A 13,366-nucleotide genomic window follows, 5' to 3' on the forward strand; every position below is an offset into this window, starting at 1 on the left:
GCAGCAGTTACAGCATATGTCACCACGCCTGGCTTTTCCTTTTTTTTTTTCTTTTTTTAATTTATTTTTTAATTAGGTATTTTCTTCATTTACATTTCAAATGCTATCCCAAAAGTCCCCCCAGCCACCCCCTCTCCTACCCACCCACTCCCACTTCTTGGCCCTGGCGTTCTCCTTACTGAGGCATATAAAGTTTGCTAGACCAAGGGCCTCTCTTCCCAATGATGGCCTACTAGGCCAACTTCTGATACATAGGCAGCTAGAGACACGAGCTCAGGGGGTACTGGTTAGTTCATATTGTTGTTCCTTTCCAACTATAGGGTTGCCAACCCCTTTAGCTCCTTGGGTACTTTCTCTAGCTCCTCCATTGGGGGCCCTGTGTTCCATCCAATAGCTGACTGTGAGCATCCACTTCTGTGTTTGCCAGGCCCCGGCATACCTCACAAGAGACAGCTATATCAGGGTCCTTTCAGCAAAATCTTGTTGGTGTATGCAATGGTGTCAGCGCTTGGAGGCTGATTATGGGATGGATCCCTGGATATGGCAGTCTCTAGATGGTCCATCCTTTTGTCTCAGCTCCATACTTTGTCTCTGTAACTACTTCCATGGGTGTTTTGTTCCCATTTCTAAGAAGGGGCAAAGTGTCCACACTTTGGTCTCTGTTCTTCTTGAGTTTCATGTGTTTTGCAAATTGTATCTTGTATCTTGGGTATTCTAAGTTTCTGGGCTAATATCCACTTATCAGTGAGTACATATCATGTGAGTTCTTTTGTGATTGTGTTACCTCACTCAGGATGATGCCCTCCAGGTCCATCCATTTGGCTAGGAATTTCATGAATTCATTCTTTTTAATAGCTGATTAGTACTCCATTGTGTAAATGTACCACATTTTCTGTATCCATTCCTCTGTTGAGGGGCATCTGGGTTCTTTCCAGCTTCTGGTTATTATAAATAAGGCTGCTATGAACATAGTGGAACATGTGTCCTTCTTACCAGTTGGAACATCTTCTGGATATATGCCCAGGAGAGGTATTGTGGGATCCTCCAGTAGTACTATGTCCAATTTTCTGAGAAAACACCAGACTGATTTCCAGAGTGGTTGTACAAGCTTGCAATCCCACCAATGATGGAGGAGTGTTCCTCTTTCTCCACATCCTCTCCAGCATTTGCTGTCACCTGAATTTTTGATCTTAGCCATTCTGACTGGTGTGAGGTGGAATCTCAGGGTTGTTTTGATTTCCATTTCCCTGATGATTAAGGATGCTGAACATTTTTTCAGGTGCTTCTCAGCCATTCAGTATTCTTCAGGTGAGAATTCTTTGTTTAGCTCTGAGCCCCATTTTTAATGGGGTTATTTGATTTTCTGGAGTCCACCTTCTTGAGTTCTTTATATATATTGGATATTAGTCCCCTATCTGATTTAGGATTGGTAAAGATCCTTTCCCATTCTGTTGGTGGCCTTTTTGTCTTATTGACGGTGTCTTTTGCCTAACAGAAGCTTTGCAATTTTATGAGGTCCCATTTGTCAATTCTCGATCTTACAGCACAAGCCATTGCTGTTCTATTCAGGAATTTTTCCCCTGTGCCCATATCTTCGAGGCTTTTCCCCACTTTCTCCTCTATAAGTTTCACTGTCTCTGTTTTTATGTGGAGTTCCCTGATCCACTTAGATTTGAACTTAGTATAAGGAGATAGGAATGGATCAGTTCGCATTCTTCTACATGATAACCGCCAGTTGTGCCAGCACCATTTGTTGAAAATGCTGCCTTTTTTCCACTGGATGGTTTTAGCTCCCTTGTCAAAGATCAAGTGACCATAGGTGTGTGGGTTCATTTCTGGGTCTTCAGTTCTATTTCATTGGTCTACTTGTCTGTCGCTATACCCTTACCATGCAGTTTTTATCACAATTGCTCTGTAGTACAGCTTTAGGTCAGGCATGGTGATTCCACCAGAGGTTCTTTTATCATTGAGAAGAGCTTTTGCTATCCTAGGTTTTTTGTTATTCTAGATGAATTTGCAAATTGCCCTTTCTAACTCTGAAGAATTGAGTTGGAATTTTGATGGGGATTGCATTGAATCTGTAGATTGCTTTTGGCAAGAAAGCCATTTTTACTATATTGATCCTGCCAATCCTTGAGCATAGGAGATCTTTCCATCTTCTGAGATCTTTTTTAGAGACTTGAAGTTCTTATCATACAGATCTTTCACTTCCTTAGTTAGACTCATGCCAAGGTATTTTATATTATTTGTGACTATTGTGAAGGGTGTTGTCTCCCTAATTTCTTTCTCAGCCTGTTTATCCTTTGTGTAGAGAAAGGCCATTGACTTGTTTGAGTTAATTTTATATCCAGCTACTTCACTGAAGCTGTTTATCAGGCTTAGGAGTTCTCTGGTGGAATTTTTAGGGTCACTTATATATACTATCATATCTTCTTCAAAAAGTGATATTTTGACTTCTTCCTTTCCAATTTGTATCCCCTTGATCTCCTTTTGTTGTTGAATTGCTCTGGCTAGGACTTCAAGTACAATGTTGAATAGGTAGGGAGAAAGTGGGCAGCCTTGTCTAGTCCCTGATTTTAGTGGGATTGCTTCCAGCTTCTCACGTTTTACCAAAATTAAAAAGAACTGTGTATGAACAGGCCTCTTCATTGCACTGTGGGCAGACACACAAATATCCAAAGAGATTTCTCACTAACCCAAGCGTCTTAGTTACCTTTTATTGATGTGATAAAACACCATGGTCAAAAGCAACTGGTAGGAGGAGCAGTTTACTTTGGCTTACCTTTCCAGAGGACTACCATGGTGGGAGGAATGGCAGCAAGAGGCAGGCATGGGGCAGGAGCAGGAAACTCAGAGGGAAGCAGAGGGATCAGCCTGGAAGTTGGGTGTAGCTCTGAGAGCCCAAGGCAGTGATGTACTTCCTCCCACAAGGCTTCATCATCTAGCCAAATCATGCCACCCATGGGGACCAACTGGACAAATATCTCAGTTTATGGGGGGATTCTTATTTAAACCACCACACCAGGGAAAGTGTGTGGCTTGGTCTGAACTATGGAGCTCTGGGGTCAGGTAGCCTGTATCTGAACCCCATCTCACTATTTACTTACTATGTTGAAAAGCATTTATCTGACCCACCCCCAGTCTTGATTTTCATGTCTATAATGGGAATTAAAAGACCTCTTAAGGGAAGAGTGAAGTTCTGAATTACACTCTGTAAAGAGACTGACATTCTGAAGGTCATGGGTGGTTGGTGACTATTGTCTCTGAGCTCTCCCGTCTCCACTATTATTGTTATACAAAGAAGACACTGGGCAAGTGTGATCACTAATACTGATCAGCAACTCAATGAGACCTAGATTCACCCAGAAGACAAAGCTCTGGGCATGTCCATGAGGGAGCTTCTATATTGTTATCAGTTGAAATGGGAAGACTAGCCCTAACTGTAGGCAGTGCCATTCCGTGGCTTGTGTTCTGGGCTAAATTAAAAGAATAGAGGACTGGAGAGGTGGGCTACAGGCTAAGAGCACGTAGTGCTCTTCCAGAGGAGTAGAGTTTGATTCCCAGCGCTTGTGTCAGGCAGCTTATAACCACCTCTAGGGATTCCAGTGTCCTCTTTGACCTTCTCCTGTACTGCACAGGTGTGTGTGTTTGTGTGTGTGTGTGGGTGCATGCACACAAATTAAAATGCATTTTTTAATGGAGGATATGAGTTAACCACCACCACTCATGTCTCTCTTCCTCCTGACTTGACACAAGGACACCAGCTGTCTCATATGACTTCCTGCTGTCCTGCCTTCTGCTCTGAGATGGACTGTACCCTCAAGCAGTGAGCAAAATAAAATGCTTCCTTTCTTAAGCTGCATTTGTCAGGTATTTTGTTGCAACAGAGAGGAAAGTAACTAATACAGCATGGTAGGGTAGAGAGCAAGGCAAAGGGGGAACGGCTTTATGTTGTAGGAGTGTTGTGAATTGTTCTGATGGTCACAGACCATACCATGAGATCTTTGCATCTTCTTACCATCCACTGCCTTCCTCATTCCCTGCTGTTTTTCTGGTAACAAAACAAACTTTGTGTCCACATTTGACAGACACGTGGCTTGAGCTGCAGATGGAGGGAGAGCTAGAAGTGAGTCAGGAGAAAGTCCACATCCATTTTGAACCTGCAGCTTTCTGCAGCCAGTGCTGTGGTCAGTGCTGTAGGAACTGGTCACCCTATCTGGAGCAAAACAGAGTTAGTTTTTGTCACGCCAGGAGACTGTTACCATGGGGACAACAAATTGTCCTGGGGAAGGGGCCAAAATGCCCTTAATTCCTCTCTGTGCTGGCATAGCATGAGTGACCATGATTAGCATATCCATTAGGAGACCTAGGTACCACTGTTGCCTAGATACCAGTGCTGCCTAGGTACAAATTCTGGCTTTACCTTTGATCTAGCCTTGTTATGAAGCCTCAGGAAGACAACAGGATACCATTCTCATTTTTTTTTAAAAGAACCTCACCCTTTCTCCTCTCTTCTTCCTCATTTCCTTTTCCTTCTTTTCTTCTTTTCCCTCTTTCTCCTTCTTTTCTTCCATCTAGAATTCTTTACTGAACCAGTATACTAGACTCCAGGGTCAAAATTACAGTGGTTAATGCTTGTATTTTATGTTTTCACCCCCATGGGATTTGTATTAATAATTCATGGGAAAATAAAAAAACAACATATAAGCAAAATCATTCAAATGGTACTAAATGTTAAGAAATTAAAAAAAAAAAAAAGTAAGTATGAGATACAGTAGGAGGAAACCTAACTTAGGTGTTAATGGCGAGAAAGTGAGTAAGTCTTCAAGTTTGAAATGTGGCGAAGAGCCAAGGTCTATTTTGCAGGCAGATATTGAAGTACACTGATGTTTTGGCTTAGGGGAGGATGTGAGTAGGAGCACTGAAAGAATGTGACAGTTTAGATCTGGCTGGGGTGTGAGAGTAGCTAGTATCACCTTAGACACGGCGGGTCATACAGAAAGGGGTAGAGTTACATTGAGGGACTCTGAAGTCAGCAGGAATCTCATACGCAACTCTTCCTATGAACTTAATGAGTTGGCCATAAGTGTTCCCTGTCTGAGGCCAAGTTTCCCAGTTATTAGTATCGATGATTGGATTAGAAGCACCTGTGCTTGCCTATACCTTTATAGCCCATGATCTTGTTTAGTTTTGTTTTTTGAGTCGGGGTCTCTTATAGCCCATGATGACTTGAATTCGTTATATAGCCAAGGATAAGCATTAATTGATTTTCTTCCTGTTTCTACCTCCTGGAGATTACAGGCATGGGCCATCACTCCTGGTGACAGGCCAGGATTCTAAAAAAAAAAAAAAAAAAAAAAAAAAAAAAAACAGGCTTATTTGCTATTCTTGAGCCTCTCTATAGTTGTTAATATATTTTTTTCTTGGAAATATGTTAATAACAATAATTTGGAGATCTCTACCCCCTCTTACAAGCCAGTGACCTCCTTTTAAGTACAAGCTACTTTAATGGGAGCTAATGGTGCTTTAGATGTATTTGCATGGGAACTTTCTCCAGCTCTGCTAGAGTTGGGTGAGTCCTCCACAGAGTTATAAACAAAAAACTTGGGCTCTGGCAGGTTCTTTGAAGTATTTCCATGTTTCTGGGCTTTTTGCTCGACTCCCACATGTAGGGATATTAGCTCACTGGTTCCTAAGTTAGCTACCCAGTATAATCATCTAAGCATCTTTCAAATCCCTGGTCCTGGCTCTCATCCCTAGCCTTTCTGTTTAATTAGGATGTGAGCTGGGCATTGGACACTCTGAAAGCTCCCCGGATGATTGTAATGTGCAGCAAGCTTGAGAATCACCATGCTGGGGAATAATTAAGATACGGGTAGGCAATTAAGGTATGTGCTAAGAAATGTCAAGCTAACAGAGGAAGAACTAAAAGTCACTTTCCTCTCAGAGTTGTAGTTGTTCCCAAAGCCCCGAAGGATCAGAGGACAGGACTAGGTAGAACAGGGCAAGAAAGTTGATGCTATCTTCAATCACTTTTCCTGTTGCTTTGAGAAAATAACGGTGACAAAAGCCACTTAAAAAAGAAAGGTTTTCTTTAAGTTCACCGTTCCATTAAAGTCCATCATGGGAGGGGACACTACTGGAGAAGTGTGAAGTAGCTGGTCTCATTGCATCTGAAAGAAAGGAATTGATGCTTGGCCTCAGCTCACTCTCTTTTCTTTACACAGTCTAGAATCCTAGGCTAGAGAATGATGCCACCCACAGTGGGCAGTTCTCCCCACTTGATTAACCTAACCAAAATAATCTCTCACGAGCATAAGCAGAGGCTAACATAACCTAGATAATACTTGTGTACCCGGTCGTTTACTTCTTAGGTGATTCTAGATCCTATCAAGGTAATAGTTATTAAGAGTCACAGATACTATAGGGAAGCAGAGATACTCTGAGGCAGAACACAGCTAAGGGTCTTGTGTAGTGACAAGAGTGTTCTAATTATCTAGCATTTTCGCCCTTTTCTCTTCATCTCCCTTACCAGAGGTGTTAGAATGCTCTGTAATATCCAAAATGAATTCAAGACCACCCAGTATCTTCCCCCTTCAAAAAGGACTTTCCAAACTGTACTAGCAGGCCAAGTGCAGAGCCAGATAAAGAAACTGGCTGACTAAACAAATGTAAAAACATAGTCTTAGTGGTCAAAATGACTGAGCCTACAGCTGCCAAAACAATATTAGCTGTTCTCAGAGAAATAACCATAACAAGATTCAATTCAATTATAACAAGGACCAATTCTCCTGCCCCTCTCCCCCCGCCCCACACTGAATTCTGACAAAGACCACAAACCACCCTGACCTTGTTGCCAGAATTCCCCTGACGTTAATAGCTGTGATGTTAATAGCTGATCCATAAGTTCAAAATGTACTATTGCTTTGCTGACCAAATCATAATAACCCACCATGGGGGCAAACAAAGTGAGTCACTAGGCCAAAGGGTTATTTAGTCACTATGCAAACCCACCAATGCCTGAAAGGGTTACTTGCTACACCAATGAGAACCCTGTTGCTCAAATCTGCCCCTTACCAAGGTATAAAAAGTGTGTTCTTTCTTTGTTCTTGGTCTCTTCTCTGGCCTGCATGCTGAGAGGGGAGTCCCCAACATGTTGGAATAATAAAAATCCTGATGTGGTTTACAGCAATGGCCATGGTCTCTGTGTTCTTTGTAAGTAAGGGTCTTTTGAAAAACTCCAACAGCTCTTCTTTATTTTCAATCATAATCTTGCTATATTCATCAACAGATACTCAACACACATTCTCCTGCTACCTCTCCTGTCGTGGTAACAGACATTAGAAACCAACCATAGGGATTGTTCTTGTTCTTGACTGGGGCTTCATGGGCTTTCACTACCCAGTGGTTCTGAGAACCACTGCATGTGATGGATGATCTTGATTATCAACTTGACTGGACTTAGAGTCATCTCAGAGTCACACCACTGGGTGAACCTGTGTGTGTGCTCTCAGAAGGTTTAGCTGAGGAGGGAAAGACTCTCACTGAATGTGGGCAACACAGGTGTATAATTTGAGGTTCAGGACTGTATACAAAGGTATAAGAAAAGATGAAAAGTCTGGTCAGCATTCTTTCTTCCTCTTCTTGGCTGTGAATACACTGTGAGCTGCTGCCTTATGCCCCAACTGCCATGTTTTCCTGGTCAGGTTGCATTGCAACCTTAAACCATGAACCAAAATGAACACTCCCTTTACTAAATTGCTTTTGCCAGGTGTTTCATCCATCACAGCAATAGAAAAATAACTGATGCAGTGTATTAGTTTCCTCTGCTCTGGTCTAGGAATGCACATATATAAATCTGTGCTTACCTGTGTTATCTATAGTTTGAATTTCAAATAACCCCCTTCGTTCCTGTGCCAAAAGCCAGGTTCCTAGAACATCAGTGTTTAGAGGCAAGGTCTTTAGCAGTGACTAGATCATGATACCTCTCAGCTGTGGACCGGTTCCTTGGTAGATTCATTGTTTTATGTGTTATTGAGCAGTGTTGGGAACCTGGTTGTAAGAAGTTTGTCATTTGGGATATATCCTTGAAGGGTGTGTTCATGCCTGATCTTTTCTTCCTTTCTCTCTGCTTTCCAGATGCCCTGAGGCCAGCATCTTTTCTCTAGGTCATACTCCCCACCACGATGTCCTGAACCATCATATGCTCAAAGGCAATGGAGCCTACTGACCACAGACTGGATCCTCTGAAGCTGAGCATCCAAATAACTCTCTCTTAATTCGAGGCTTTCCTCCTCAGGCATTTTGACACAGTAACAGAAAGCTAGTAACACTCAGAGCTATGTACACGAACATGCACGCACGCACACATGCGCGGGTGCACACACACACACACACACACACACACACACACACATGTGTAAATTAGTCATTTTGCTAGTAGGCCAAGACGAGAGGCCATGAAGGCAAATGGTGATTTCTGATAATTAAACCAATGAGAACCAGATACAAATCAGAGATTTGATGAATCAGGTTAGAGCAAAGGGAAACTTGAAGAAGTCTGTACTCATACAGCAAAGAAGCAGACAGAAAAATTCCTTTTACTGGAAGGCAAGAATCCTGGTCTGCCTTTTGAGGTAGGTTTTAGCAATTTTTTCCTACTCACCTGATTTCCACTATGAAATATATCACCTTACCAAGGAGATGCACTGGAGCAGATTGGAACATGATTGCATCTCCTCTTCTCCAGTTTCAAATAAAAAACAATTACATTAGTTTTCTTCCATGAATAACATTTTGGGGGAATCTTAGTGTAAGCAGCCAGGGAATGAACACTGTATTGAAGGAAGGGTACTAGCTTCATGATTCCTCTTTTTGACCTTCCTTTTTGGCCTTCATAGTCTTTGAAGGAACTCTAGCCAGCCCTAGCATGGAAAACATGGCTTTAGCAAGCCTTATCCTTCTCCCCCATTCCCTCTGCCTTGCTAAAAAGCATAAGGAGCATAAGATTACATTTTTTTTCGTTTTTCGAGACAGGGTTTCTCTGTGTAGCCCTGGCTGTCCTGGAGCTCACTCTGTAGACCAGGCTGGCCTCGAACTCAGAAATCCACCTGCCTCTGCCTCCCAAGTGCTAGGATTAAAGGCGTGTGCCACCACCACCTGGCTCAAGATTACATTTTTAAGTTAGCTTTCAAGGTCCATTCCCTTATTTGGCCAATTCCTCCACCTGAGGCTGACTACCAAGTTCCAGCTATCAAAGCATTGATGTCCAGCAATTAAAAGTCCCCTTTAACTCACCTAATTAACATGCCCTAACTAACAGGGTTTCTTCTTTTATCTTTATAAATCACCAGTAGCCTATGGGCCATGTCTGTCTCCTCTCTATCTAGAGGCTGCTCTTTTGTCCCTCATTTCAGGAAAAACACCCCTTCCTCCTCTCCCTTGTTCCATTTCTTCCTCCCATCATCCTTTATCTCCTGTCTTTATCTCTTATTCCTTGCCCTTTGTCCCTCTGGGGTAAATAAGTCTCCTTTGTGCTGAGAACTTGGTCTTGGGGTTCCTGATCCAATTCTGATCCTTTCAGCTTTCTGAAGGAAATGTTGTTGACTAAGAAAGACAGAAGAAACTGTGTATCTTAGCCCCAGGGATTCCAGAGGCAGCTATCTGAGGCTGAGAGCATCTCTGTTCTCAATCCCATAAGCACAACATGGGCAGACTTGAGAGCCACAGAGAAGGGCAGATTCTAGCTTTACTCCTTACGTACATGGCTATGAATAGCTTGGCCTCTCTGGGCCTTATTTCCGGTCCTGAAAAAGGACCCAGTAAAGCATCTGCCTAGAAGTTCAAAGCTCAGGGTCAAACAGAGTCTGGCCTTAGGAAGACGAAATTAGAAAAACCACACAGGCCAACCTATTAATTGCTTTTTTCTCATTACCATGACCAAATACCTGACAAGAGACCTGCTGAGGGTAGAAGTATCTATGTTAGCTCATTGTTTAAGAAAAAAAATACAATCAATTATGTCAGAAAAGCTATGATAACAGACAGGTGAAGCAGCTGGTCATACAGCTTCTACAGCCAGAAAACACATAGCAATTTGGAAGCTGGATGGGGCTTTCAAACCCCAACACATGCCGCCTAATGGCTCATTTTCTCCAGCAAAGTTTCACCTTCCAAAGATTCCACAACCTTCCAAGCAGTACCACCAGTTAGGGAGCAAGTTGTAAATCACAGAAGCCAGTGAAGGGCATATCATATCCAAACCGAAACATGCTCAAAGCTGTTACATGCTTCACAGGACAAGACTTGAATGTTTTCCTTTCCAACTCTCTGGAAGATGAAACCCCACAGTGGCCATTCTTCTTTAGGAAAAAGTGTCTTTCCCTAGCTGGCCAAGTCATCATGGGGATCATCAATCCGGTCATCCTCTGTATAGCTACCTTCCTCTTAGTCTGTGTGGCTGTAGTAGGTATGGTATGCTGGTTAGTTTATGAATGCCAACCTTCCACAACCTAGAGTCACTGGAGAAGAAAGTTTCAGTTGAGGAATTGTCTAGATCAGGTTGGCCTGTGGACATGTCTGTGAAGGACTTACTTGTTGTAGAAAGATCTGGTCCACTGTGGGTGGCACCAATCCCCTAGGCAGGGAGTGCTGAACTATGTAAAAGTGGAGAAATTGAGCTTGGCGCAAGCAAGCAAGCAAGCAAGCAAGCAAGCAAGCAAGCAAGCAAGAGAACATACATGTATCCATTTCTCTCCAAGGATGTGATGTGGACAGCCCTTTAAAGTTCCTTCCTTGACCTTTCCCTAATGATGGACTGCAATCTAGACTTGTAAGCCAAACAAACGCCTTCTTCCCAAAGTTGTGTTTTATAAAGCAAAGGAAATGGCCTAGAACAGGGCTGTCCTCAACCCCTGAGCCTGGTTCATAACTGCTTAAATGCCAGAGCCCTATAGAGAGGAAGTCTTCCTACTGTATAGATGAAGACTCTAAGAGACAGAAAAGTGAGTCTATTGGTTACACAGCTAGCTGGTAGTAGAGCCAGGCTTGAAACCAGGGAGATTTGAAGTTCAGACCTCATCCTATATGCATCACCACCTCCAAGTCATAAAAGAAAAGTGCCCCTGACATGTTTTTGAAATCTGCACCCAGCAGCCTCTTTTTTTGTGCATATATAAATAGGGGATAGAGACCCAAGCTTACAAATTTAATCATTCCCGTTCTCCCTTCCCTGAACCAACCTTTACCAAGTGCTTGGAAAGGGGCCACTTAAATCTACAGCCTGAGAAAAAAATGTATCTTTGTGATTAATACGTGTTACAATGAGGAGTGACATGGCAATAAAATGGAAAGGTCCAGGGGCCTGTAGGGAAATCCACCTGGCTGCAGGCTGTGCTTCCATAATGAGGCTGCTGGTCCGTGCTCAGGAGGTAATGTCTTCAGATGCAGGTGGAATGATTAACTAGGAAAGGATGTGTTCCTGGGGGGTGGGGGGGGGGGGCAGGAGGACAGGAAGAGGAAATGGCTCAGAGTGGAATGCCTGGGCCTCTGTTTCTTCCCTTGCCTGAACTAAAAGAATCTCCATTCAGTGTCTCAGTTTGGTGGCCAAGATGACTTGTGCTCTCTCCTCTGTCATGTGTCCATGTTAATGCATTCAGATCACACATGTATTTGGTGGGGTGGGGGGTGGCAACCGCCCGAGGACAAAGGGAAGAAAAAGAATGTACTGGCTCGATCTAGTTTGCTGAACATTCAGAAGTTTAGGCCAAATTGTTGCTGGTAGGGCTCTGTTGTAGTTGGGTTTCTGTTGTTGTGATAAATATCACAACCAAAAGCAACCTGGGGATGAAAGGGTTTATTTTATCTTGAAATTCCAGGTAACAGTCCATCATTGAGGAAAACCAAGGCAGGAACTGAAGCAGAGACATTGGAGGAGTACTGCTCACTGGCTTGCTTTCCCTGGCTCACTGAGCTACCTTTATTATACAGTTCAGAACTACCTACGTAGGGGATGCATCACTCACAGTGGGCTGCCCATCCCCATCAATTATTAATCAAGAGAATGACTGACAAACTTGTGTACGGGCCAATGATGTAGGAGGTTTCTAAGTCATGCTTCCCTCCTTCCAGATGACTTGAGTTTGTGTCAACTTGGCAAAAACTGATCACAGGCTCACCCAATAATTGAAGTGATCTTAGAAGTAAACCCTGGGATGTCAGGGTGTGTGTGTATGTGTGTGTGTGTGTGTGTGTGTGTGTGTATGTGTGTGTTGATGTACACATAATTGTGTTGTGAGTGCTTATGGCTAGAGGCCCATGATCACACAAAATTTGCTTTCCTTTGGTTAATCCTACTCCCCAGAGCTTCCCAGAAAAGATGCATGTAAAAATAACATTATGCTAGCTGAGTTTGGGTTTTAAACATCTATGGGGGGGGATGGGTTGGGCTAGGTGTCTATTTTTTCTCATTGTCTCCTGGGAAGTAAGGAAGCCCAGATATTCTATTTTCCCTCAGTGCTGAGGCATCTGCCAGCTCAACACTATGGAATTTAAGACCTAAAGAGAAGGGAGCAGAGAAAGCCCTAGATGGAAATGGAGCACCCATCCAACTGGCTCATCTACTTACTGGATGGAGCTCAGAAGTTCTAGCTCAGCTAGAAGCCAAAGCAGGTCCACACAAGAAGGCCAGACAGACATCCCAGAAACAGTATTAAGCCCACATGTCTCTGAGAACATGTCTCTCAGCACAAAGCAGTTCCCTGGACTTTGAGTAACCATGTGTGTGCCTCTTTCTACCTCTGCCTCTCTGTCTGTTTCTGTTCCCCTTTCTCCCCCCTCCTCTCTGTTTGTCTCCCCCCTCCCCATGTGTGTGTGTGTGTGTGTGTGTGTGCATGCATGTGTGGATCCAGTGTATGCAGAGGTGGATGAGGGGCTCATGTCTTCTACCCAAGTCTATCCTTGACAGTGAGGGAGGAATCAGTGACAATGCAAGTGAGTGTTCCTGAGACTCCCTGTGTCCTCTTCCCCCACTCTGCACCATCAGTGTCTTCTGCCCCAATTATGTCTCTTTGCATGGATGCTGTGCCCTCTCCAACACTCTATTTGGTATTTGTCCTAGAATGACTCTCCTGAAGCACACCTTAAACTGCATCCTTGAGTGCCTAGAAACACCCTATGGTTCTTATTTTCTATAGCAGGTGCGGTAAGTCTGGCCCACCTCCTGGTTTTGTAAATACAGTTTCATTGGAGCATAGCTATACACATCTATCTGTGTATGGGCTTGGCTAATTTTCTTTCACAAAGTTGGAGCAGAGTGGGTGTAGTTGAGAATGCATGGCCTGCACAACTGGAAATACATATGATCTAG

At 43.3% G+C, this 13,366-nt stretch overlaps 1 long non-coding RNA gene across 1 annotated transcript in view; it reads left to right on the forward strand.

The window, feature by feature from the left end:
* LOC105244170 overlaps window positions 1–8,988 on the forward strand; it is a 181,882-nt gene extending 172,894 nt beyond the window's left edge. The window contains exon 3 of the long non-coding RNA XR_001780217.1: window positions 8,140–8,988. This is a non-coding gene — a long non-coding RNA (uncharacterized LOC105244170). The remainder of the gene's footprint in view (window positions 1–8,139) is intronic.
* The last annotated feature ends 4,378 nt before the right edge of the window (window positions 8,989–13,366 follow it).

Source organism: Mus musculus, chromosome 11 (assembly GCF_000001635.26).
Source record: "Mus musculus strain C57BL/6J chromosome 11, GRCm38.p6 C57BL/6J".
Lineage (NCBI taxonomy): Eukaryota > Metazoa > Chordata > Mammalia > Rodentia > Muridae > Mus > Mus musculus.